Source organism: Falco rusticolus, chromosome 6 (genome assembly GCF_015220075.1).
Source record: "Falco rusticolus isolate bFalRus1 chromosome 6, bFalRus1.pri, whole genome shotgun sequence".
NCBI lineage: Eukaryota > Metazoa > Chordata > Aves > Falconiformes > Falconidae > Falco > Falco rusticolus.
In genome coordinates, this window is record NC_051192.1 from 24635914 (window position 1) to 24643384 (window position 7471).

Here is a 7471-nt window from a genome sequence, read left to right on the forward strand (position 1 = left end):
AAAATACCAAGCAATCTCTGTCCTTAACAGGGATTTCCCTCTTGCAATGTTCCCCTTCGGGTTTGCCCTCAGCTAAGGCCCCAGAGCTTCCCCTTCCCCTGTTCAGGGACCGCCTCTCCTTTCAAAATCTCTTCTGTCCCTGGCCAGGTGTGAAGCTCCCTCCCAAATCTTTGCTCTCTCCTCTGAGACATGTTTCTCTCCCCACAGTGCCCACGGGTGCATATGGCTGCAGACCTCTGATGTATACTCTGGAAATAATTTTACACACCGACTGTAAAAAGGAGCCCCCCCTCCAAACCTGCTTGTGCCCACCTTGGCGTTGCCATGCCCCTCCGCTGCCCCCCAGGAGAGCCTCCACTGGCCCTTGGGTGCAGTGCCAACCCCACGGCTCAGGTGTGCCAGCTCTGCCCCAAACCCAGGCTGCATCCTGCAGCCAGGGAGAAGGGGAAGGCACTCGGGGAGCAGGAGGGTACCTGAGAAACTGATTTCATGGCAAGGGGACAGCAGGTTGCAACAGGATGCCCAGCAAACGGGACCAGTTGCAGCCCCTTGCTCCCACCTCTCCTCTCTCCTGATAGACTTGCAGCGTTTGAGTGACACAATCCCTCTGACTGTGAGTTTACAGAGTGCCTAAACATTCGCTGGGTCCTCTCGGGATGACAACGACCATAATTCTCAATAAATCTGCCTGTGTCACAAGGCAAGGTCTTGGGTTAAAAACTTACCTGTCTGTGGTGTCCTCCCTGGCAGGCAGGCAGGAAGAACTCATCGGGGGCCAATGATGCTTAGAGGCTTTCAGGTCTTCAAGGATTTCCCGCGCACCCCAGGGACATGGCAGCTTCCTCCTGCTAGTGCGAAGGGGCTAAGGCACAGTACCACTGAGACCCCCTCACCCAGACAGCCGCCTGCGAGCCAGCATCCTCGGCCCAGAGACATCTCAGGGCAGCATCTTCCTCCGGGGAGCTGTCTTGTGTAGATGTGGCACTTAGGGACATGGTTTAGCAGTGGACTTGGCTGTGTTAGGTTAACGGTTGGACTTGACGACCTTAAAGATCTTTTGCAACCTAAATGATTCTATGACTTTCCTTGTAGGAAATGCTCACTGCAGCCCTCAGGTAGCCTTGTCAGCTGTGGGGAAACTGGCTCTCGGGAGTCTGCCCTGCCAGGGTTGGTGTGTGGGGACAGTATGTCCATATCTGACATTAAGTCTAAATCAGTTTTGAAACCAAAAGCACTCACAGTTAGCTTCTGCATTGGAATCTCAGGTGCATGACGCCTGCAGGAAGATGGGGTGAATGAAGAAAGCATCTCATACCTTCCCTTCACCTCCCACCGAGTAAAACACACCACATTTTGTGATACCTTCTTCACACCGTTGACACACAAGTAGAAGCATGGAGAGATGGAGGCAAGCATCAGGAAAAGGTATTTACACAGCAGAGAGGTAGGGCAGCTCTCTGAGTCCGGTCCCTCAGCAAAGAGCACATGCACACCTGTTGCTCACATCCAGGGAGCACGTCAAAGAGAAATATAACTGATTTTTTACAAATTACTTCTGCTGCTTGAGATCTTGGAGGATATTATGAGGAATCGCCTATTGCTACACGTGCTGTGGGATTAACACTTTGCAGCTCTTGTTGGGAAAACAAGGCTGGCACAGGTGCTAGCGGAGGTCCCGCAGCTGAGCTGCTGCTGCTCCCTGGCACGCTGCACCCAGGTGGGAGCCACAACAGAGTTGCGTGGGCACCCAGGGTGCATGTGTACCACGATGCAGGCAGGAGCAGACCCCCTGCAAGAACTATGGTAACGAAAGCACTGAGAGCAATTTAGGGCCCAACCCTGAATGCTCGATTTCAGTCACACCTGTCATAAATCAAGAAAATGCTGGGGAATACTCCTGGGAGCTCCACCTATATAAACACTCAAAGCAAGGAGAGCAACAGCTGGCTCCTCTGAAAGCTTTTGTCATTCTGGCATTTTGAATGCCAAGGATGCTGGTGTCAGCACACATGCCAGGTAAGTGGAGCAGGAAAATAGAGGCGTATTCCTGGCCCCACGGCTGGCCAGGGATGGAAAGGAACCCCCATCCTTTGCATCCCACACCCAAACTAAACAGACTCAAACGGACAGAGAGCAGAAGTCTAGCATTTATAGCACCATTCCCCTGTACAATGAGAATCACCTTTAAAGATGGGGTCAGGATAAACTGCAGGGCAACAGCAAACTGTTTGGTTCAAGAGGAATTATTCATCCTTCAGCAGGAGATAATTACACATCCAGAATCTCTCTGGACAATTTTGTATTTGGTCCAAATTTACACTAGTTCCTAAAGGGAGCGGTCAATATTAATGAATTACTTACAATTTTATCATCTTTATAAGGCTTTATTTGAAAAAAGAATATCAGAAGTTTAGATCTTTAATTAGCAAATTTTAACCACACCTTCACTGCACATCATCCTTTCTTTTGTCAATCCTTTCATTCTCATCAATAGGAAGATTTGGTGCAAAGATGCTAGCATAGGTTATAAATTATTTTCAAATTTATTAGTCAATAGCAAATTTAGCTAGCACATTTAATGCATGCATATATCATGATTCTGTTTGGCAGAGCAGCATGTAATCCCCTGACACACAATTTTGAATGAGTATTTTTTTAATACACAGCAAAATAAAGAGAAAATTTTGCATTTTCTGACAGGAAACCAATTCCTCACGAGGCGACTTGTTACAACAGAAATAGTACATGTAATTAATTTTTCTATTTAAGGTAAGCCTGGAATATTTTTCGTTGCCTAAGTAAACCAATTATTGTTCATTCTCACTACAGTGAGCCTAGTGGTGACCCTCACCTGTTAAATACTGTAGTTGCCCTTAATGGTCAGCTGAAGAACTCAGCTGGGAGTGTTTTATGTAAATAAAGCTGACTCCTCCTTTGCACCATTTTAAAGCTGTATGGAGAGAAGTAGTGCAGGATTTTAGGGAATTGAGGCTTTTTTTTTCTCATCGTTACTTTTAAAAAACACCATGATGCCATTGAGTACGCTTTATGAAAGTGAACTAAAATCCCCTGAAGGTAACAGGGCTTTGCTGACTTCAGTGTTATCAAACATAGACATTTTTCTTCCTTCAACATTTAACAGAAATCATTGGTGTCTTACTCTCACCAACTATTTCCTGAAGGTCTTCCCTACCCAAACCATGCTTTTGCACTGTGTATTTATTTGCCAGGCTGGCATGGATTCCCCACTGTTTGCAGGAGAGCGGGCCTCGGTCTCTGAAGTACCCTGGATGTTTTCAAGCTAATACTAGGAGTATTGGCTAGTGTTAGTGACATGAGCTCAGTCCACAGCAGGAAAGGAGCCTCTGAGTACCTCTGGTCAGAGCCCAGTGAGAAGTGGTGATGTTGGGGAAGTTGGTTAAATCTTCCTCTTTTCTACTGTGGGGTTCAGGTCAGCTCCCACCAGCGCTGGATGCTGGGGGAGCCTGTGAGGGTGCCAACAGGTCCTGGCATGACCAGGGACAAGGTGGATGGATGCGTCCCATGAGGGAAGCCCATAGCCCAGCAGCGAGCCCCTTGCTCCTCTGCCTTGTCCCAGCAGGTCTGGGTGAGGGAGCAGGCAGGAGCCCAGCTGGCAGGACCTGCCTGTCTCTTGTTCCCAGGCTGTTAAAGGACAATCATCCCACACCCTGCTCCATTGCTTCACCCTATGACCTGTGCCCTCTTTTGCATTTTTCCTTTTTTATGTTATCTTAAATTCAAGGGAGGGAGGGTGCTAGGGAGACATTTATGTAAGGTCACATCTCAGCCTTGGGAAGCTGAGGGTGTCACTCATGTACCATGATGAGGTGCTCTACTGTGTTTCTCTTTTAAACTTATTTTCTGTTATATGTATCAAAAAAGCCAAATTTTTGTGTCAAGCACAGAGCTAAGAGAATGGCTGAGGGAAAAGCATATTACTGCAAATTCTTCTTTCTAGGTACCAAAGCCACCATCAAGCACCTGTACGGTCATGTGTTCCCAGCAGGTGAGAAACCTCAGGGCAAGGTACTGATTGCCAAGAAAGAAAATTGTGTCTTTCTACCCACTCTTCTCCACAAAACATAGGAAAATACTCAAGTTAAATATTTCCGCTAAAAATATAACAAATATCAGAGTTACTGTGCTACAACAACAAAGCATTTCTCGCAGTATACCTTCTGCAGTTTCTGATCTAATTCAGCACATGTACTTTTTCTGTTCATAGATTATTTTTTTTCCATTCCTTTCCCACACTCCATCATTAAACAGCTTGTGCCACTGCCAGCCTTTCTAATCTGAGGAACATGTGCATCAGCTAAATAACTTTTATGACAGGGCAGAGGGGCTCTGCCTTATCAGGCAAATCAGTGCAACATCTGGATTAAAATTAAAAGTCACCCGCAGTCAGAGAGGATTAGGAAACACCTCATCTAAATAAAATCACAAACCCTGAACTTGGAAATCTCCAAGCCATATCCTCAGCTGGTGTCAAATGAGGCTGGAGCCAAGGAAGTTATGCTGATTTACACCACCATCTGATTGAGCCTGGTGTGCTTAGCTTTACAGTGTGCTGGAGGAGGTTGTAAGTACTCTTGTAGCACAAAGACACTCTTGAGACTCCAGCCCTCTCCCACAAATAACAGCATCCCCATACTTTCCAAGTATTTGCTGCTTAACCCCCCTTTACGTGCTTCACATTTTCCATTGTGCTTTTATTCAATTTGAAAAGCCCTTGGTCTATCCTTGAGCAAAATGTCTTCAGAAGCCTCTTGAAATCAACCCAGAATTAAACAGAAATCCCCCTCCAAGCAGAGAATTCAAACAACTTTCCTTCTGCAGCTCGCCAGACTAACTTTATATTCTTGCCACAAGCCTCACATGCACCAAAACCAAAAGCAACTTCTTTCTGCCAGACTGCTCCTGTGAGTTGAACCCGAGGCAAAGACACCAATGCTCACAGTCATTCACCAGCTATGGAAAGGGAAACGGCACCCAGACCTCACAGGCGGAATTACTCACTGAACCACACCGGGCTTCACCCTCCGTCGGCGAGCAGTGGGCTGCGGGCTGGGGCAGCAGCGGAGGCTTGGGGAGCTAAGGGGGGACGGGCAGGGCTAGCCGGGCACGCGCATATGTTTCACCCCCATGCTCTGTCCTCTCTCAAAGTTACCTTTCCAACACCTGAAAAGACAGACATAAACATCTCTGCTAAAGTATGCTGCTCAGCATCTCTCGTAAGCTAGATGCCTGGTAGTCTCAAAGGAAAAGCCCAGCATATAAAAAGTATCACTGCCTTCAGTTTTCAGTTAAGGACAAAAATTCAACTTAGCATCTGGTATGAAGGTATAAAGAGATTATAACTAAACTCATTGCTCTATGAACTATACTAAACCCCCAAATCTGTGGTATGAATACTGCCCACTACGTATCTTGCAGAATAAGTTGCTTTTTAAATGGAAGAGGCATTTACCTGGTAGCAAAAATACCCCCACTTAGATTCAGGTTCGGAAAAGCCCGAAGCCGCTCTGCATGCAGAGTGCTCTGTAGTCAGAAGTCTTCACCAACTAGTGCACACCCCCCCACCCCCATGCACGCTCCCACTGCCGCGCAGCACGAGCCGGCGGCGCACACGGACCTGCTGCCCCTCTCCTCACACAAAGTGCTCCCGGGGCTAAGGAAGGGTGTGCTTTGGTGAAGAGAGGCTCCAACCGAGGAGCTGTAAAGTTACCGTACAGACAAGCAGAATGAGAACTGCTCCGACAAGGCTCAATGACAAACATCAGGCAGAGAAGAAGAAGCATGCTTTCCCCTTACCTATTGCTTAGGTTAAAAGACTGAGCAGTGTCTTTAGACAGCCCAGGCATTGGGACCCAAAGGGCAGAGGACTTTCAGCACAGTCACACAGACCCCGGCAAAAGCCATCTTCTCCCTGTCTTTTAGCACAGTGTAAGTCTCCAGCAGCTCAGCTCTCCAGCTGCAAACATCTCATTAGACTAATGCATTCAGCACAGGCAGAAAACTCGATTTACCATAGCTACAGCAATGAATTTCCATTACGATGACAGCTTCAACCACATCATGTCCGGAAAAGCAGCCAACCACTGCCTTTTAAAGAACACACACATTTTACCCGCAGAAAACGAGGCCTGCGCGTCAGGTTTCCTTTCTCTTCGCAGCTACACTGAGAAAAAAAATTGCCATTTCTTTTTATTTCAGGAACTCCACAAGCTGAAAGGTAAAGACGTTTGGACTCTTCTCCCCACCCCCCCAAAAGCAGTATCTTTCGCAATACCGTTCATTGGGCTGCAACAAGAAGAAGGGGTGTTCGCAACATTTCTGGATTCACTACCCCTCCTCTGTTTCCATGGAAACCGGACTGTAGCATCAGCCCTTTGTCCCAGCCTGGCCGATGCTGAGCTTACGTGATGCCACAGATGGGAAGGACCAGTCACTTTGTTTTGGATAATTTACATGGAAATCAGGGGAATAGCGCTTGGGATGTTTTTGCCGGCAACACTAGCTGTGCATGTACAGCATTGCTCACTCGTGCACATACACACCCCTGCACACAAACACACAGAGTCAGCTGCGTGGGTAATTTTACAGGTATGGCCAGGCAATGATATCCATAATATGTAGAAATACCAGCTTTCGCAGCCATACCAAGGCATTTGGGCAGGATGCGGGAGCGACTTTTCACCTCATTTCCAGTCACTCATCACCAAAGGCATCAGGTCTTCCCTTATTTAGCACAGCACTAGCAGCTCATACCTCCAAAAAAAAAAAAAATCTGCAATGCTTATAATAAATAACAATCACAATAATTCTGCCATGCTCCATTGACTGTGCTAGATCAAATTATCCCAGCAAAGGGGGCTGTCACAGTTGTTTGTGAGTGTTGCACAGCTCCCCGCTGCCCACTTCACATGCTCACATACATTGTTACTCAGTATTTATTGCACGCCAAAAGGTGCTCCTCGCCTATCTTTCTTTCCAGTCCTGTGAATGTCTCATCAGATGGGCAGTCTGAGAGTTCTGCCCATTTTGTGGTCTCTGCACACTGGTTTTATGCTAGCTTGTCTTGACGGGCTTCAGGGGAGTTACTTTCGACTTGTCACCACAGAAGATGAGATGAGCATTAAGCCTGTTTCCTATTTACTGAGGAAGAAAAGGAAAAGCAAGAGACCCCAGATCCTGGACCATTCATACCAGGAGCGGGGTCTTTGTGGGTGCCCTTCCATGGCAACAGGGAGGAGGTGAGATCCTCAAGCTCACACCATCAGTCCCTTGCAAGCACAATAAGGTCAGGAGGATGGTCAGGTTGTTTAATTCTTTCTTACAATCATGGCTAGAGAAGAACTTCATACATTTAAAGAAAAAAAAATTGAAGTTTGGTAGATCCAGGAGAAACAAGGTGGCATTTTTTTAATCCTTTTTTTGCTTGCATTGC